The sequence below is a fragment of the Notamacropus eugenii genome, chromosome 2, assembly GCF_028372415.1.
Source record: "Notamacropus eugenii isolate mMacEug1 chromosome 2, mMacEug1.pri_v2, whole genome shotgun sequence".
NCBI lineage: Eukaryota > Metazoa > Chordata > Mammalia > Diprotodontia > Macropodidae > Notamacropus > Notamacropus eugenii.
In genome coordinates, this window is record NC_092873.1 from 484,821,697 (window position 1) to 484,842,698 (window position 21,002).

Sequence of the window (21,002 nt, forward strand, 5' to 3'; positions counted from 1 at the left end):
ATAACTTTACTAACTAATGCCTTGGGAAGGGAGGATGAGTAGGTCCTTCTGAAGGAGAAGTGACAAATGGGACAGAGGTCTGGACTTATAATCTGAAAGATCTGGGTTTAAATCCAGCCTCAGATATTTATTAACTGTGAGACTCTGGACAAGTCACTGAATCCAGTTTGCTTCCGTTTACTTCTCTGTAAAATGAGCTGGAGAAGGAAATTGCAAACTAATCCATTATCTCTGCCAAAAAAAAAACTCCACATGGAGTCACAAAGAGACAGAAACAACTGAAAAAAATGACTCAGAAGCAACAAAAGCACTTGCTTTGTTTTCTCCTACCCAGAAGGCTTTGCACTTGTCATTTTTTTCTACCTGGAATTCCCACTGCAGTATAATCAAAAATACCAAATCCTTTCCCTCCTTTGAAAAGCCTGTCCCTTAATCCTTCTCTCAGTGACCATGCTGCATTTACATCATCCAGCCACTTCAAGTCCTTTGCCCTGCATATGTAGCTCTGTAGTACTGAAATGAATCAAAACCAATACTTACATATGACTTGGAGGACACCAGAATGGGCCCATATCCAAAAATCCCTCTAATCTCCCCTATTTCCCTAACTGATTAATGTTTGAAAATCTATCATTGATCAGGAGACTTCTTCTATAAAATTTTCCCATCTGTAAAATGTGGGGAGAGGAATTAGGTCATTTCCAAGATCCCTTCGGAGTCTAACATTTTGAAAATCTATGAGGCCTCCACCCATTTAACCCTAGGCTTTTTCTTCTACAATCTTACTGTCATGTGACCTTGGGGAGAACACCAAAAATCTCATAAAATGAGGGAACTGAACTAGGGATCCAAGGTTCCTTCCAACTCTAAATCTATGATTCTGCCTTTCTGAATCATCTTGTCCCTTATCATCAGAAATAGATAACACTATTGTGATATTACATTTAAAAAAATCCAGTGAGGTGAAGATGCATGGGCTGGAAATGCAAATGGGCTCTTGGTTCAATCCCGAGTTCTTTCATTCTGTCATGAGGAAATGGGTACAGAAGTAGGAGAGAGAGGGAAAGAGAAAAGGAGTGGGAGAGAGAGAGGGAGGAAAGAGGGTGGGAGGCAGAGAGAGAGAGAGAGAGAGAGAGAGAGAGAGAGAGAGAGAGAGATTGGAGATTGACTTAGCTCAGAGATTTCCTCTGGGAAGCAACAGCTTTCTCTATCTCAAGAGCACCTGCATATGGCATCCAGAGGCAACACAACGTGTTTAATTTTTCACCATGAACTTATGGTGAGCTCCCCAAGTCCCAGAGTCTAGAGGAAAGGAAAGAATTGTATCAGGAAAATAACATAGTCAATGGAAAAGACTCCCAGCTTACTCTGGCTACTGCCTATCGAGTTCATCAATCAACATATATTCATTGAATTTCCCCAGTATCACAGAGCACTACACCTGGGTTTGTAGGGGGATGGGTAGGGGCGTAAAAAGAACAGATGTGGTCTCTGCTCTTAAAGGGCTTAGTGTCTAATGGGAGGGGCAAGTGGAACCAACACAAACATTTGCAGATGAATAAAATAAAGGCAAAACTAACATAGGGGAGGAGAAGCAAGTCAGGGACTCGGCTGAGAGAAAAGTGAAGAGGGAAAGAGTGGGATTAGGAAGGACAAACTTTCTGAAGTTGATGGGCCTTATCCTTCAAAACAAAAGTGTGATATGGCAGGCAGGAAGTGGAGGGGAAAGCTTAAGCAAAGGATCAGCAGTAAGGAGAAGAGGCCAGAGCATGAAGATCCATCCACAAAGGAAGCCAGTTTAGTGGAAGATAAGATTGGGTCGGAGTAGAGGGAGAAGAAAAAAAATGAGGAGGGCTAGGAGCTTTCAATTCAGCAAATATTTTTAATTCTCTGTACCCCCTTCACTTGTAGCATCTGCTCTTGGTATTTGTTTGAATACGATGGTCAATATCTTCAATTTGTTGGTTTTTGCCAAATTTTGTCATTTTTATCTCCAAACATCACCCCATTGTTCTCTCTTTTCTCTAATTTAGATTCAAGTCTTCATTATCTTTCAATAGGACTAATGCAACAGCCACCTGACTATTCTCCCTACTTAAGTGACTCTTCTCTCCAATCAGCCCTGCCAAAGGGATTCCCCTAACATGCAGGTCTGATGAAGTCACTCCTATCCTGAGTAATCTCCAATGGCTCCCTCTTGCCTCTAGAATCTAAGCAAATTACTGGTCCTTCTCAGAATCTAGATCACTACATACCAACATACTATAAGACAGGAACAAAATAATAATAAATGCTGTTGTTTTGTCATGTCCAACTTTTTGTGACCCCCATTTGGGATTTTCTTGGCAAAGATACTGAAGTGGTTTGCCATTTCATTCTCCAGTTCAATTTACAGATGAAGAAACTGAGGCAAACAAGGTTAAATGACTTGCCCAGGGTCACACAGCTAGTAAATGTCTGAAGTCAAATTTGAGTTTAGCTCTTCCCGACTCCAGGTCTAGCACTCTCTCCAATGTACCACATAGCATCTATAATAATAATAGCTAACACATATATAGTGCTTACTGTGTGCCATGTACTATGCTAAGTACCTTACCATTACTCTATCATTTTATCTGAAACCTCAAGGGGAAAAACTGATATCTCTGCTTTGTCAATAAAAGAGTCCTAGCCAAAACAGCTACCTGACTCAGTCCATCCAACCAGGAGTGAGATCAAAGATAACGCATCCCAGGGTATGATCAAAGTTAAGACCCAGGAGCTCCAGGGGGTAAGCTGAGGCTCCAATTCATATCCATTGTCAGGAAATTAGAAGTAAAACCACTTGTAATTGAAATGTCATCCTCTGATGTTATCCTCCCTCTTTCCCTCCTCCCCCAACCAAAAATATGCACACTCCTGCCCTCCTACTGCCAACCCTTCTACTCCAGAGGAGACAGCAAAGAACAGCCCAGGCTTTTTCCTAATCAGTTGCAAAAAAGATCTTCACCAAAACGCAAACCCACAGGAACATCTCAGCAGACAACTCAGAAAAGATCCATCATCACAACTAGGAAAGGCTTCCCCAGAAGAAGGGAGAAAAGAAGTGGGGGTGGGGTGGGGGAGAGACATTCAGCTGTTCAGCTGTGTGGGATTAAAGGTCTTTAGCCTTTAAATTGAACACTCATAAAAGCCCTAGGAGAACTGAATCCCCTGTCAATTACCCTCTGAGAAATGTAAACCTCACTTATACAAGAGCTGCTGGGCCCCTTCTCATCCTCCCTTTCTGCCCCGACATCCTGACTCCAAGCTGGAATGTTCACTTTCTGGGCTGAGTGGAGAGAGCTGTACCAAGAACCGAGGGAGAGGGAGAGGGAGAGAGAGAAAGAGAGGAGGGAGAGAGAGAGAGACAGAGATAGAGAGACAGACAGAGAGAGGGACAGACAGAGAGAGAGAATGTGTGTGTGTGTGTGTGTTTGGGGGGGAAATGGAAATAGAGTAGGTGCACATCACTTGGAGAATGGTAAAAACAAGAATGAATGTAACAGAAAAATGGCACAGAGTTAAGTTAGAATTGACAATAGGAGGAATTCAGAGAAATATGGGAACGACTTGTAAGAATTCCCACAGAGATATGGTCTTTTTTCATGTTAATCTCCCTCTCTACCTGGTATTTTCACTGGGTTTCAGCCTCCTTTTGGTCAGATTCCCACCACCTTTCTCTTCTGTATGGTGTCCAGGTCAATGCTACAGCAGGTCAATAAATATTTAAAAGCACAGTTCCTGTCTTCTAGAAACTTATGTTAGAGATACCCAAAGAATGAGATTCACAATGACTGCAACAATGTAAATGAAAAAAAACACTAAAAGTAAGTTAAATCCTGGATGACGGTAATGACCAATTTTGTTCTTACAGTGAAACACAGACATGGTATGGGTTGTTTACGCTTAGCTAGGTTTTGTTGTTAAAAGGAAGGACTTAATTCCTAGGACCGAAGGAGTACATGTCCTAAAATGACATATAAAAACAACAAAGCATCAATAAAACCTTTTTTTTCAATGAAGGGCTGGATTTGATGATATAAGATGCCTTGTTGGCTTTCAGATTCCAATCTGCAGTCTGAAGGTGGCTGAGAAAACAAGGAGGGGAATATAACACATTTCAGCGTTTTATGGTTCCATGGCCAGCATATTTCTAAGTGCCCTCTCCTTCAGACCTAGCAAGTGGAGCCTGGGTTTTATTCATCCAGGATCAGCACAATCTAATGGTGGTCATTACAAAGCCACCTGCAGCATTGTTAGGTAACATTCTGTTAGGCACTGAACAAAACTGATGAAACCTATGTGATTAAAAATACCATTAAACATGATCATATAAAAAAGAGGAGATGACCAAATAAGCCAGGTCTTTCCTCCATGTGTTTGGGCAAAACACCTCTTTTATAGTGTACTCTGTCATGTAGCCTGGGCACTGGATTGAACATGTGCCACCTGGCCCATATTTTCATTGTCTTTCTTGATGGCCCTCTATGCAGTGTCCATTACGATGTCATGGATAAGTGATAAATGTTTGAGAATGCAGTCCTTTATCCTTTGTTAGAGATACCTTACATCTTGGTGGGAGGGAGAGGCGAGAAGGAAGAAAGAGCCATTAACAAGCTCCAAGCAACCCACCCAGCCATTTACCCATCCAGCTATCTGCCATTTAAATCAGCAGTCCAGCCTTACCATAAAAAGAGATGAAGAGTTCAGAGAATGTCACTTAAGGGTTCTCTCTGGTGACATTCCTCCTGATGCCCAATCACACTCTCCCTCCTTTCAGATTGTGCACTGGACATGTCAATTATAATAATAATACCTTATACTTTTTTCAAAGTAATAATAATAAAAACTGATATTTATTTTTATTTTTGTTATACCATTTTATCCTGTAGGATTGGGGGATGTCTTATTATTTCTAGTATATAGATAGGAAAATGGAAGACCAAAGAAATGAGTCAAGATTTTATATATCCATATATGTGTAGTGTGCATGTGTGTGTGTGTGTGTGTGTGTGTGTGTGTGTGTGTGTGTGTATGCATGTGTGGTCAAGACTATAGATTATAAAGACTATAGTAAATTCAATTCAAGGTCATGCATCCATTTGAAACTTATCTTGGTACATGGTGTGAGATGTCAGACTAAACCTTATTTCTTCCATTTGGCTGTGAACTGGATTGGACTGAATCAGAACTTGGGTCACCTAATTTTTTTCCATATTCTTTTTTATCACACTATATTACTAGTCTATCAGATTTTGCTCTTTTGTTCATTCATTCTTTTACTCATTCTGTCAACATTTCTTGAATGTGTATTATGCTCACTTTGCCAGAGTGAGGAAACACAATTTAAACAGTTCAGCATTTTTATTCTCATCTTCAGATAAGGAAAATGAGGTTCAACGACTTGCCTGTGATGACACAGCTAGTAAGCTATGGAGTATGGATCTGAATCCTGGTTTCTCTCAGAAGTCTCTATCCACAAAAGCCACGACCACCAGTGCTATGTAGCACACAGGTGGTCAATAAACATGTCCTCAAATCAGCGAATAATTGTTGGCTAATTGTATAATCAGATTAACCATGTAAATGGGAGTTATGATGTACAAAGTTTCTTATACATCATATCATTTAACATTTACAACCACCCTGTGCTACATTATATAGGTAATGTATGTATTATTATTACAGATGAGGAAAGCAAAGCTCAGAAGGGGCTAAGTGAACTGCCCATACTCACAAAGCTAACAATCATCAGGCAGGATTTGAATCCAGATCTTCCTGCCTCTAAGCCCAGTACTCCTTCCACTATGCCAGGCTGCCTCTGTAGGTTCTCATTAAGAGAAAAGGACATCATGAAAGCCATATTCCAGGAAGACCAGTTTGGCAGGAGTGTGAAACACAAGTTAGTCCAAGGGAACCTAACCTTTTTGGCATCATGGACCCCTTTGACAATTTGCTGAAACCTATTGGCCCCTTCTCAGAAACATGTTTATAAATGCATAAACTACTCAGGATTAGCACGGAAACTAATCATATAAAAATACAGTTACCAAAAAATTTTTTTGGAAAAATAAGTCTGCAGACCCCAGGTTAAACTACCCTGGATTAAGGGGAGGAAACAACTAAAAGCAAGAATCCCAGAATCACAAATGTAGGGCAGTAATGGACCTCGGGAGGTCTAGATCACTAGATGTGAAGTCTGATAGGATTTGCCATGTACATCCTAACTCAGATGGGTTTACTTTACTAATCTGTAAAAATGATTGGGTTGGACTAGAAGATGCTATATACCTCTAAAACTGTCACACCATGATGCTATGAATAAAGATGTGATTTCAAAGGGCTTACCATGAAAAAAAAAGGATGGCTTTTCTCTTCTATCTATGATGACTTCTCAAGAGAGATACTGCCTTCTGACATTATAGTTCCATGACTATTTGCATTCTGTTGGCTAACATGCCCTCTGCCACCCTACACAGAATAGGGTGTGAGTGTCTATGACTTGTACCCTGAAGGGCTGTTAGGATGGAAATATTGATGTCTGTCAATGAAGTCTCCATTTAAACCTTTCCTCTCTTATTAGATAGGAGCAATATCAACTGTGACCTAACGTTAAACAACCACTTTGTAGAAATACAATATTCCCAAGTGAGACACTACTGAGTCTTTTAAGATAACGTCCTGGTACTGAATATGAAGTCTCTGACAAGTTCAATGATGTTGGGACATAAAGTGGAAACATAATTTCATAATTTCTCCCTCTTGGGGAAAGGAAAGAGAAGCGAAGGGAAGGGAAGGGAAGGGAAGGGAAAGGAAGGGAAGGGAAGGGAAGGGAAGGAAAAAGGAAAGGAAGGGAAGGAAAAAGGAAAAGAAGGGAAGGGAAAGTGAAGGGAAAGGAAAGGAAAGGAAAGGAAAGGAAAGGAAAGGAAAGGAAAGGAAAGGAAAGGAAAGGAAAGGAAAGGAAAGGAAAGGAAAGGAAAGGAAAGGAAAGGAAAGACTGACAGAGTAAAAGGAAAACTGAATTTCTTCAAAGTATTAATATTGTCTTTTCCCTATTCCTCTGAGTCCCCTGGAGTCATGACAGCCAGAGGCCAATAGGTGAGAGACTGTCTCAGATCCGTGTGCTCAGACCAAAGATAAAGAGAGACTCTGGCAACCTTGCCAACATCATGTCACAGAATTTTATGCTCTCCCTTTGATCATCTGTGAGACTGTTTTTAAAAAAATTCCTTTTGGAGAGTTCCTTGGAACATAAAGTATGGACCTTGGAAGGCTGAAAAGACAAAACATTTCCCTAGGCTGAGCTTCCAGTGGGGAGGTGGGCAAGGGTGAGAGGGGTAGTTGGGAGAAGAATACACAGCCAAGAAGGCATACATAGTCCAGCAATAGCAAGGCATTTGGACAGAGCTCTGAATGAAAGCTGAAGGCACAGAAGGGAGGGAAATTCCCCCACACCAGATGAGGGGGCAGTTGATCTTCTATCTCAGCAGAATTGTACCATGAGGTGCTGGAAGCAGTATGGGACCCCAAGTGAGACATGATGGTCCCTAGACAAACAAACCTCAGGACACTGAGCAAGTAACTTTACCCATTAAGTTTCAGTTTCCTCATCTTGGAAGATGGGGATAATAACTCCTGTGGTAAAAATCAAATGACAAATTGCATGTAAAACATTTTACAAACCTTAGGTATCTCTAGAAATATCATCTTTCATTTCTTTTTTTAATTGCCCCAGAGGCAATATGATAGAGTAGAAAGTAGACCCTGGATTCAGTTAAGTCCCATCTCTGACATATATCTTTGACCTTAGGCAAATCACTTAACCTCAGAGTCCCCAGGGAACCCTCTAGAGAAGAGATTCCCATATGCACTAGTAGAGAAGTTTTCCTCATTGGGAGTTCCTTGAACTAGTGAAATCCCAGGTCTAATCCTGGGATTCCCACCTCATTTATTTACCTTATTGCTTTGATCAGGCAGGTTTATGAAATCAGTCAGTTTTATAGAAAATGCATCGACTTTCCAAGGGCTGAACCATCAATTCCAAATAAGTGGTAAGAGAACAGTGGCATTTATTTTCCCAAGAGTGACGAGTGGTAGGTAAGTAAGGTAAAAAAATCTGGTAAGGCTAGACAAATATGAAAGGAGGATCAGAGAATGAATAGACGGTGCATTTATGAAGACTTTACTCTGCACCAAGCATGGTGCTAAGTGCTAAAAATACAAACATAAGCAAAACAGACAGATCTCTTCCAGACCATCCTCCCACAAAGGAATTTACATTATAATAGGGGGAAGGGAGGGGAAGTATAAAAGACAGTGGAAAATACCTGAAAGAGGGCAAGGCTGTGGAGGAAGAGATAAAAATGTCTGAGGAGTCAGGGGTGGATCCAGGAGAAAAGAAGAAATAACAATGATATCGGATATTTATATCATCCTTCAAGGTTTGCAAAGATTTTACAAAGGTTATCTTATTCGATCCTCACAATCCAGTTGTATACGTGCTAATCCAAGAATAACTGACCAAGATTTAGATGGCCATATTGTCCAAGCCCCTTATTTTAGAAATGAGAAATCTAGGATCGAAAGAGATTGCCTTTTTCAAGGTCATACAGGTAGTAAGTGGCAAGGGCAAGACTGAACCCGGATCTTCGGACTCCAACCATCACTCTTTCCAACAAAGGGTAGGGGAAGGACAGATAAAATTTGGGAGGTTGTCTACATAGGCACACATACTAAATCTAGAAAGAAACCCAGAGGAATGCAAGCACAGGGTATGTCTGTCAGACGCTTGTGAAAATGACAAAACTGGAACTCAGCAGAGCCTGCTAGACAGGCGGCTCTCAGCATCTCTGTCACACTCCAGTAAGTTGGCAGCTTTTCCCTAGAGCTCCTGGCAAATATTTGCCGATAGCTCAAATGAAAAGGTAACCTTTTAATGGTATAAAAGGAAATGAAGCATCCATCTAGACACAGAAAGTGGAGCAGTGGAGACCTAGCACATGTGGAAGGGGATGAGGTGATGGAGAAGAGGCCAGACAGAAGCAGAGACCTTGGGAAGGGCTCCCGAAGAATGCCAGTGGGCTCCCCCAACCTGATATGGGACAGTAACATATCTCTCTCTCTCTCCTTCCCTCCCTCTCTTTCTCCCTCCTTCCCTCTGTGTCTCTTCCCCAAACATGAAAGATTTAGTAAATGGATGAGGGAATAAAGAACAGTATACCTTACAAAATACAGATGAAAGCCAACCACCCTTGGGCTAGTGCTCAAAGAGAGACAAAGACAGGGAGAAGAAATAAAAGGAAGGTTATATCTCCCTCCAACCTTTACTGCCAATTCCAAGTGTTTTCTCCTAGATTTCACCCTCTTCCTAGAATGTCCTATTTCTTCAAAAGAATGGTGATGACAATAATTATAATGATCCACTAATTACAATAATCCCATAATCCTTTCATATGTAAATGAACACCCTTATTACCTCTGCTACCTGCCTCTAAACATCCTCCATTTTCCTCAAGTAGATTGGAAGGAAATGATTGATTAGGGATAGCCTGATCAATCAAGCCTTGGCTATACAAAGCTCTTTCCTTATGATAAACTGTGAAGTAGGTAGTACAAGCATTATAATTTCCATTTTTTAGATGGGGAAACTAGGGACTAGACAAAAAAAGTGACTTGCCCACAAGCCCATAGTCACACTACTTCTAAGTGTCAGAGCCCAGGGTTCAAATCCAGGTTTCATGGTTCAGTCTCCAGTAATTCTTTCCATTATACTAGACTGGAGGCAGCTAAGTGGTACAATGGAAAGAGCACCAGACCTGAAGTCAGGAAGACTCATCCCCCAGAGTTCAAATCGAGCCTCAGGTACTTCCTGAGCAAGTGTGACCCTGGGCAAGCCACTTACCCCTGTTTGTTCAGTTTCCTCACCTATAAAATGAGCTGGAGAAGGAAATGGCCAACCACTCCAGTATCTTTGCCAAGAAAATCCCAAAAGGGGTCATGAAGGTCAGACACAGCTGAAACGATTGAACATCAACAGGCTATTCTTCTTAAAATCTTCTTCAAAGCCCCTTTCCACTCAATAAAGTCTCCTTAAACAATTTTCAAACTTGGGTCTGTAAAGATTCTGTTAATAGTTTAGAGATTCACACTTGAGCAGAACATTGGAAAGAGAGAAATGGGGAAAGGCAATGACCCTATTACCCCAAAGATGTATCATTCAAGCAATCCATGATGAGGAAAGTCAGCAGGCCAGTCAGTCAACAAACATTTATTAATCAGGCACCGTGCTAAGCACCAGGCATACAAAGAAAAGCAATTACACTCAAAGAGCTCACATTCTAATGGGAGAGAAAACATGCAAATAACCAAGTAGATACAAGCAGAAGGTTTGACGATTCTTCTAGGGCCAAAGCAGTGATTTCGGAAATAGATGTGTGTGCTCTTTCTGGCCTTATCCTTCACCTGCTGGATGACCTCGATAAATAAACCCTTCAAACTCCTATAAATTCAGGATACCACAATTTACCCACCCAAATAAATATGCAACAGTATCTGCCTCTGTCTCAGAGAAAGAGTGAGACTGAATGAAATAATGCCTGGGAAGTGGAGGAAAGGACAGAGAGGGAGAGGGAGAGAATAAGCATTACTAAACATCTACTGTCAGGCACTGTGCTAAACAGTTTAGAAACTCACAGCAACCCTGGGAGACAGGTGATGATCCTGTCTTGATCTGCATTTTATAGTTGAGGAAACTGAGGCAGATAGAGATTAAGTGACTTGTCCAGGGTCACACAGCTAGCCTATGTAAGGCTAGATTTGAATTCAAGTCTTCCTGCCTCCAAATCTAGGGCTCTATATTCTTACCTCTTAGCTGCCTGGATTTTGAGCTCTTTATTGTAATTAAACATGCTATTAGTAATTCCTAATAGTATGAATAATATATTAGTATATTTATAATATGTTATAATATTCAATACTATTTATTATTAAGTATTAATGTTATTGATTTATAACTCATAATAATAATAACCTCCACTATTATGCTACTCTGACGCCTCCACATGGCAGAGAGGAAGCCGGCAGAGGGTACAATCTGTGACGTTCTACCAAACTAGAAAGACACTTCAGGTTCCCCTCTGGAGTCTGGCTGAGAACCAGTCCAGCTAAGCTCAGAGAGGTTCATTTGCCGGGAGATTGGCTGCCAAGTGGTTTGGACCACAGGAGGTCACAAAATTTCTCCCTAAAGGGGTAGAGAAATGATGACCTGCTTTGAGAGAAGCAATATCCACCGTGATGAAGTCATGGCTTTTGAAGTCCTTGATGGAACAATAATAATAAATGGGCCCAGAAAGCTTCCTGGTGGGTGAGGTCAAGGGTCAGTGGTAAATAAAACATATGAATTGTAGAATTGCTTGGGAGCTGAACTCCCTCTAACTCTCTCACCTCTTTAATTGCCTTTTCACTATCCATTTCTCAGTGAGAGAGCCATAGGAATTCCAGGAATCCCTTATCTTTCTCCACTGGCCCAGGCACAAATCTTTCCTGGGACTCCATACATCAGAAGATAAGCATGAAGCACTCCAGAGGAATGAGGCATGCATCCCTCCCCATTAACTCTCAGGCTGGTACCTGGTACACTCCAAAGAGTCTGAATATGCCACCTTGCTTCTGCAAAAGAAACTGCCAACCAAAAAGGAAAAACTGCCGAGCGCTGTTCAGTAGGATTTGATCTAACACCAAACTCTGGCAGAAGAATATATTAAAGACAATTTTCTTTTTTTCCCCCAATTTTTTTTAACATTTTTATTTAAAGGTTTTGAGTTCCAAATTCTACCCCTCCTTACCTCTTTCCCATACCCTCTCCCGGAGATGGTAAGCAATCAGATATAGGTTATACATATGTATTTATGTAAAACATTTCCATATTAGTCACTTTGTACAAGAAGACTCAAGTAAAAGGAAAAAAATGAAAGAAAGTGAAAAATAGCATGCTTCAACCTGTATTTCAGTCAACATCGGTTCTTTCTCTGGAGGTAATATGTTTCATCATTAGCCCTTTGGGATTGTATCTCGGAGAATAGCTAAGGCATTCACAGTTCTTTATCAACCAATATTGTTGTTACTGCTTACAACGTTAAAAAAATATTCTTAACCAAAAAAGGCACCTGAGAAAGAAATGCTTAGAAGAGTTAGCAGATAATTGCTTGAAGAAATACTCTTTAGGTAAGGGGCCAGTTAAAGTACGTAAGTGAAATAAAAAATATCTGAAAATCCATTTAAGCCTGAAAGAGTTTTTTAAAGGAATTCAGAGTAATTTTGCTGTCAGATGTACTGTGGAGGTACCAGACAGGCCTCATATACACTGATGATCAAGAAACTTGTAAGCAGAAGTTTTTATGTTATTTTACTTTATTTGGGCAAATAGCCCTGAAATAGGTAAGTGGTCCTGGCAAACCATATACCTGGGAGCCATTGTTTTTGGAGAAAGCATATAGTTCACATGCCCCAAGGTTAATGAAATTATTCATACTCTCTGACCCAGTGATGTCACTGATAAGTACCTGCCCTCCCTGCCCCCAAGAGATCAGTGACCAAGAGGTCTATATTTGTATGGGATTTTTACATACTTTTTTTAAATTGTTGATTTATGGAATAAAACAAGCACTTCCATAACATAAAAAAGTTTGCACATGAAACTGCCATCCTATTATGTACAACTTCCTATTCCTTTTAAATATATAATAAAATGATCGTGCAAATTTCTTTTTTTTCTAAAAAAGGTCTATATTTGTAAAATGCTTAGCAAAGTGCCTGGCACATAGTAAGTGTTACAAAAATATTAACTATTATCATTGTAAATATATTAGTGGGCAAAAATATTGATAGCAGCTTTTTTTGTAGTCACAGAGAACTGGAAATTAAGGGAGTGCCTATCAGTTGGTAAATATCTGAACAAATTATGTGGATGTAATGAAATGCTATTGTACTATAAGAAATGATGAAAGGGATCTCTTCAAAGAAACCTGAAAAGATTGATACAACCCTAAGTGGGCAGAACCAGGAAAACAAATTGTACTATAACAACAGGTAAAAATGAATAAAATTTTGAAAAGTCTTATGACCTCTGATCAATACACTGACCAAGAGGATTCCAGAGGATCACTGATAAAGATGACTACTCACCTTTTGACAAAGACTAAATCTGCCTAATGAGACACAGATTTTTGGATATGGCTATTGTTAGTCATTTTTTTTTATTTGACTATACATATTTGTTGCAAGAATTCTGTCCTCTTCGTTTTTCTTTTCAGTGGGGGAGAGGGAGGGGAGAGAAAATAAAAGTTTGTTCATTGAAAAAAACTCAAAATTTAATTTGAGAAGAAAGAAATAGAAAAGCACAGTTCAATTCTAGGCGTTAGGTGAATTGCTATTGAAAGTATTAGGAAAAAAAAAACAGGCTCCCTGGGGAAGCCGGGTGGGAGCCCAGGGAGAGTGCAGAAGATTGGGAAAGCAGGCTGTCTATTTAAAGTAACACCTCAGGGATCACTTGTTTTGAGGAATTGGCCTGTTTCAGTAAGGTTGGATGCAAAGCAGATTTCTGCAAAGCAAATGATACTTTCCCCATTGATTTCCATTTTGGTCATCCAAGATATGTTCTCATAGGGGGAAAAAAATCCCTAGAGTGAGTCGAAAAACTTTTTGTAAGAAAAAGGTTAGGATTATAGCAAGTTTCTGATGTAGCTCCTTGGAGTTAAAGGATGGTGAGTGCCCTTCTGTCTCATTTTTCTATGACCCACCATTCTTAGCCCTTCTCCAGATCATAGAATTTGTTCCCCCCAAGACATACCACATATGGTCTTCTCTTTTGGCCAATCTCTTTGGGTACTGGCCTATGATTTTACTATTAGAGGAAACTAGATGAAGAAATTCCCACTACCAATGCAGGTCATCAGCAACTCCTCTATAACTTATAAACACTGGGGAGTTGCAATGATTACAGAAAGAACCTGAGCCCAGATCTTTTGGATCTGGGGTTTTGAACCAGTTTTCTGTTACATCATAAGCCATATTTAACAACCAGTAGAATAGGACTGCAATATCACACTTGACCAACAGGTGCCATAATCTGATCCTCCCAATCTAAGGTACCAGACTCAGAAAAATAACGATGGTGACATTTATCAACAGGCCAGTTCTAAATTCTATCTGATTATTTCAAATGCAGTTAGGTGATGCAGGAGATAGAGTGCTTGTCCAGGAGTCAGGCAGACCTGAATTCAAGCAGTCTCAAATACGTACTAGCTGTAGGATCTTGGACAATTCACTTAACCTCTACCTGCTTCAGTTTCCTCATTTGTAAAATGCGGATCATAACATCTACCTTCCAACATTGTTCTGAGAACCCAATGAGATAACAATCGTAAAGTGCTTTACTCAGTGTCTAGTACATAGTAAGTAATATATGTGAGTGGGTGTGTATGGATGGATGTGTGTGTGTGTGTGTATATATATGTATATATATACACACACATATATACACATATGTATACATATATAGTGTATATGTATATAAACATATGCATACACACTATATATACATATATATGTGTGTGTGTATGTGTGTGTGTATATATATGTAGTATGTTTGTGTGTATGGAGCCACTGGTGGTTCAGTGAATAAAGTGCCAGACTTGGAGTCAGGAAGACTTGAATTCAAATCTGGTCTCAGACACTTCCTAGCTGAGTGACCCTGAGTAAGTCACTTAACCCTGTTGCCTCACCTTCCTTGTCTGCAAAATGAGTTAGAGAAAGAAATGGCAAACAACTCCAGCATCTTTTCCAAGAAAACTCCAAATGGTGTCACGAAGAGTCAGATATATGGAAACAACTCAACAACAAATTATTAATATTATCACCATCATCATTATCATTAATGAACAAACCACCTCTGCTTATTCTTCCTAAAATTCAACGTCTTTTTGGATAAACCAGTTATCTAAATCAATCTCAAATTTAGCCAGAATTTTCTCTTTGAATGGGCAGCCTATTCATTTCAATGACTGCTTATGAAAAGTCTACATATAATATGCAGAATATTGCCCTAGGTGCTAAGGGAGATACCAAAATTTAGAAAAGGCTTGACCTCTGCTCTCATGAAACTTATAGTCTATTAGGAGGAGATGAACCCTATGCAAATAACTAACTATAATACAAAACAACATATGATCAGTGCAGAAGACAGAGATAACCTATGGGGGAGAAAGGTCATTAATGATTAGGAAAATAAGAGAAGTTTCTCAGAAGAAATGACTGATTCAGAATTTAAAGGGTCAATCACTGAATAGATGAGGTGAGGATGGGCATTTCGAGCGTAGGGAACCAAGTGAGTAAAGACACAGAGAGGAGATCGTGCTGACACCAAGTCATCCAGTTAGCATATAGAGGGCACAGAATAGCACAGTATGAAATAAGACAGGAAAGATGGTTGCAAAGGGCCTTAAATGTGCTGCGAAAGGGCTTGGATTGTATTTGGGAGGCATAAAAGAGCCATTCAATGGTTCCAAAAATAGAAATAAAATACCAGGTGGTATATACGGAAGGAAGCCACCCATGTCTGGAAGCGGTGAAAGATATGGTTTGGAGAAGAGAGAGAATGAAAGTGAGAAGTCTATTAAAAGACTGTCTAAGAAGGCAATGAAGATGTGTACTAAGGGGGTAGGAAGTGAGAAGACAGACGAGAGATAATATAGAGGCAAAATCAGTGAGATTTGGTAAATGACCAGCTTGGAAACATGGGATTCTGGGTAAACGATAGCAGATAGCAACGTGCTGGGTAAGAGAAATCAACAAGCATTTAGTGAGGCTTGGTGTGGCCAGGAACCGTGTTGAGTCCCAGGGATAGAAAGGCAGACAAAACAAAATAAAAAACAAACCAAAAAAGGAATAAGGAAAGGTTAGGTCTGAACAGCGTTCAGATAACTGACCATGGTGAGAAGGATGAATTACTTAATTTTTATTTTTCTTCTGTTTCCTCTTCCAACAATCATAACATATAGTGGTTATATAGCACTTTGAGGTCTGCAAAGGTCTTGAAAATCTATTATCTCCTTTGATCCTCACAATAACCCTGGGAGGTAAGTGTAATTATTACCATCCCCATTTTACATTTGAGAAAACTGAGGCAGGCAGAGATTAAGCCACAGAGCCAATAAGAGACTGATTTGAACCCATGACTTTGGATTGGTAATGATAAGATGGCTTTCGTCTATGCAGAATGACGATTATATCAATACCAGCTGACATTTGGAGAACACATTTAGCTTTTCAGGGCACTCAAACCAAACAATAGTTGGTGATTCCCTCCCCAAATCCACACCCACCGAGTCTGGTGGATTGTCTGACCCTCCCTATCCACCAAGGCTGTATAAATATCTTGCCTGAGAATTTGCCTGGATCTCACTGGGCACAAGCTTTGCTCTGGCTCTTGTCCACTCGATCACATGGCATCTCAGATGCTGGGAAAATTTAAATCAAGACAGCAGGCAGCAAGTAGGCTTGACTGCCAGCTTGGCTCTCTGTTCTGCAGCAACAGAGATGCATGCCACCCTTACTGACCTCCATGCTATTCCCATACCTCTTACCAAAGCCCCTCATGTCAGCTACCCAGTGACCTATTAATATCTCTGAACCCTCCTCTCCTCTCTTTTCCTCTCCTCTCCTCTGCTCTCCTCTCCTCTGCTCTCCTTTTCTCTCTCCTCCTCTCCCTTCCCCTCCTCTCCTCTGCTCTCCTCTCATAATATGACACCAGGAATCAGTCACCCACTGCTAGAAAAATCCAAGAGACTAAACACTATGATAAAGGTGATGATGGCCAAGTTTGAAGGCTGTTATCACCACAGTCCCAGAGTAAGCTATGCCTTCTGATGAGCCATCAGCCTCCCTGTTCCAGTGAGCTTTATTGACCTCCTGCTGGTGCATTTAAACAAACAGTGTTGGATACAGAAAAGGCACAGACAGCCCTCACTCAAGAAACACACTCATTTTGATGCCAGAATTGCAACTGTTATTTTAGTATTTTCAAGAAGGCTATACAAATAAACAGAAAGTCAAGAAAAATAGCAGTCAGATCAGGGGAAGGAGAAGGGGGATTTGTCTGGGATTGGATTAAATTGCCTTTGAGGTCCCTGGCATCTCTGAAATTCAGTGATTCTATGATTCTTTTCGAGGGCAGGGTGGTGCGCAGGTCTTGATGAAAGTCAACTCCTAAGCAGAAGATACACAACAGGACCAATGGTGTTGGGTAAAGCCCAGGAGAAAGCCCAGAACCATCTGTGTGACTCAAATGAGGGATCTCTCAGAGAGGTCAAGCTGGAGTTGTCATATGGCTCTAAGCAGCAAGCTGCTTGGTCAAGGGTGAGGTCTGACTGGCTCCCACCACAAACCCCAAGACAATTCCCTATTATTACCATTTGGTATTTACACTGCTTGTGCACATAGATAACATTTCTAGTTTGAAAATGGACTTTATCATGTCTTATTAGTGATTCTCCCAGGCCCAGGAGGTAGGGCAGAATGCGTATTCCTGTTTTTTAAAGAAATGATTTCACATTACAGCCTGATTATACAACCTGTCCCAAGGTCACAAGGTGAGTTACTTTCAGACCAGGGGGTTACAACACAGGGCCAGAGCCACCAGACTAATTCTCAATTCTGTGAGTCACATGTCCTGGAACTTTCAATCAACGCCCCCATTCCCAGAAAGGGCTAGGCATACAGCAGGAGTGCACTGTGGCAGTTACAAGACTATCCCCTGGAGGTATATAATAAGATAGAGCAACGAGGTCAAGATTTCTGGAAGAACTGCCATCTGGTGACCCCATGCTAGCCACGTGTGGATGAAGACACAAGCCCAGACTCTGGGGGCTGCATCATCTAATGAAACCAGTGGCTATCTCTGCCTTGTGGGGTAGAGTCATTTCTCTCCTATTTGAAAGCCCATTAATCTGGGGCCCAATTTCTAACTGACCCAATACCTCCTCCCTCCCTCTTATGGACATCTGGCAAAAATGATTAGAAAATAAAAGGGAAGGTACTATCTTTTCCAATCAATAATTCTCCTTAGCCCTCCATAAAGTTCACCATTTCATGAGTATAAGCTGAGATTTCACATACACACAGAAGTATACTTCCTTGGAGACAGGGATGAAGCAGCCCCCAAGCCCCAGAGTGATGACAATGAAACCTTAGGAAAGGAAGTGATGGGAAACTGCAGCCAAAGCATGGTATTCACCTATCCCAGGGCCAAATAAGAGCAGGGCAATGCCCTTGTAAGGGAAGATTACTACTGCTATTATACAAATCAGATAGATGACCCAATTCACTAGCTTCAGACAAAAAGGCTCGTGTCTAACTCCTGAGAAAATGAGAAGTTCTAAGGATGGGGCCATGGTACCCATGGACTAACATAAAATGCTATATTAAAATTTGTCCGGTCTTGAAATAGTACTAGTAGTCAGAGTCATAGTAATAGTAGGAGTAGAAGAAGGAGTGGGGAGGAGTAGTAGTGGTGGTGGTGGTAGTAGTAGTAGTAGTAGTAGTAGTAGTAGTAGTAGTAGTAGCAGCAGTAGTAGTAGTAGTAATAGCAATAGTTTTATATAGTTCTTTAAAGTTTAAAAATCACTTTACAAATATCCTGGGAAGCAAATACTATTATTATCCTCATTTTACACATAAGGAAATTGAGGCTAAGAGAGGTTACGTGACTTGGCCAGGACCACTCAGCTACTGAATCCAAATCTGAACTCAGGTCATTCTGATCCCAGGTGCAGGGCTCTATCTACCATTCTGCCTAGCTGCCATAAGTTGAAGGTGCCCCAGAGAACATGCAGTCTTCACCTGGGAAACCTTCTACTGGGACCCTACTAAGTTCAAGGCTCCCTGATAGACATAGCTCAGGACCAGATTTAGCAGCAGCTTAAAACTCATTCCTTAGTCCTAAATTCCAAAAGCCCACTTAACACCAATCCAAGATCTGCTCATTCTAACATCTACCTTTTCTCTTCAGTCTTTTCCACACCCAACCTATGACATAGTGACTGCCTACAAAAAAAAAAAAAAAAGGAGGGGGGGAATTATTTACCAATGAAAAGAGTAAACTATGGGGTATAATCAGAGTGCCCACCAAAATTATTTCCACAGAAAATAAGTGCATTGATCTCAAACTTCATGAGTATACTCTAGTCTTGTTAGTTCACTGAGTCATGGAATATTTAAGCTTGGCAGAACCCTAGAGATCATTAGAATATAAGTTCCTTGAGGACAGGTAGTGCTTAGCACAGGAAGGTACATCTTGAGACCCTAATAAATATTTGTTGATTAACCAGATAACTGATCAAGTCCAACTTTCCATTTTATGAATTAGGAAAGAGGCTCAGAGAGGGTGAAAGTCTCTTGTACAAAATCCATGTCTAATAAGTGATAGAACCAAGATTTGGATCTAGATCTTCTATGCCCCAGGTCTATATGACACTGCCCCCATTTCTAGTCAGAGGAGATAACATCCCAAATGTTTGACCTTGGACTCTCATCATTGCCCAGCAGAGTCTTAAATGACTGAACCATACCTCCTCTGCCCTTGGTGATTTTTCTTCCTAGGACTTTGTCTTTTGACCTTGTCCACTTGGCTCATTAGATGTGAACCACCCCAACCTATTGGGAAGTCATCCTGCTACTAAGGCTCTTCCTGCACGTACGCATGTGGTTCCCACCTTAATAGCTATTTCATTATTCCTTTCCTTCTACTAAAGGCACATCAGAGAACACATCACCATCTACGACAACCCCAAAAGTTCATAAAGAGAGCTCAGTTCTTCCAGAACCCACACCAGGAGCATTGAATGATTAGATTATCACGGCACTTTTAGCCAACATCATCACATAATTTAACAGTTCACTGTACCTCCTTTTGTGTTCTGTCTTTGTTTTAGGTGTAAAGGTCCTAAGACCTTAGGAGGCAAAGATCATGTCCCATAAGCCTTTATTTCTCCCTAAGCTGCCCAGCAGAATTCAGTGCACTTACTAAACTTACTGACTTTTTGCTGATTGAACAGTAAAGACTCAATATGCCTGATGAACTCTTTGGAATATACATGGAAGTATATAAGTATATTAGTGACAGATCCAGCAAATGAAAACGAGCCAATCTGCTTCCTCCCAATTCCTGATGCTGTATGTCATCTCTAAAGCTTAAATTTCTTCCTGTCCGGGGTTATTCACAAGCACTGACAGCCATAGCTACAGAAGACTAATGTTATAATGTAAGGAGAAACTGTTTCCCCAGTGCCAAACACCATCCTCAGCACATAATTGGAACTTAATAAATGTTTGTCGAGGGACAACCAGGTGGTGCAGTGAATTGAGCACCAGCCCTAGAGTTAGGAGGACCTGAGATCAAATCTGGCTTCTGATACTTTCTAGCTGTGTGGCCCTGAGCAAGTCACTTAACCCTGTTTGCCTCAGTTTCCCCATCTGTAAAATGAAGTGGAGAAGGAAATGGCAAATCACTCCAGTATCTCTGCCAAGAAAACTCCAAATGGGGTCATAAAGAATCAGACAAGACTGAAAAATGACTGAAGAACAATGTATGAGAGTGACCTCTCTTCTGGGAGACTTGAGCTAAGTCACTCAGTTATATTAGTGCCTTTTGGTCTTAGTGCACGTCATAATCTTGCCAAAATGAAGGTGGAAAAAATCCCTTTCAAGGATCAGAGCTTAAGCTCCAGTTCAACAGAAAGAAATGAATAATCTTCTCAGCTCGGGCATGTTCTGCTTCTGCTGGAGCTCCAATTTGCACCATATTATCCAGCTTCCCAGTATCACATAACAGATCAGAAAACAGAGTTATAAATGCAAGCCAACAAACACGAGGAAGTTCTTTTCTGCGAGGGGAAAAGACCTGAAAATGATCAATGGTAAAAGACTGA

The 21,002-nt window shown here is 40.7% G+C and overlaps 1 protein-coding gene across 2 annotated transcripts in view; it reads right to left on the reverse strand.

The window, feature by feature from the left end:
• LOC140529844 (carboxyl-terminal PDZ ligand of neuronal nitric oxide synthase protein-like) overlaps positions 1–21,002 on the reverse strand; it is a 381,739-nt gene that overhangs the window by 235,975 nt on the left and 124,762 nt on the right. The window lies entirely within an intron of this gene.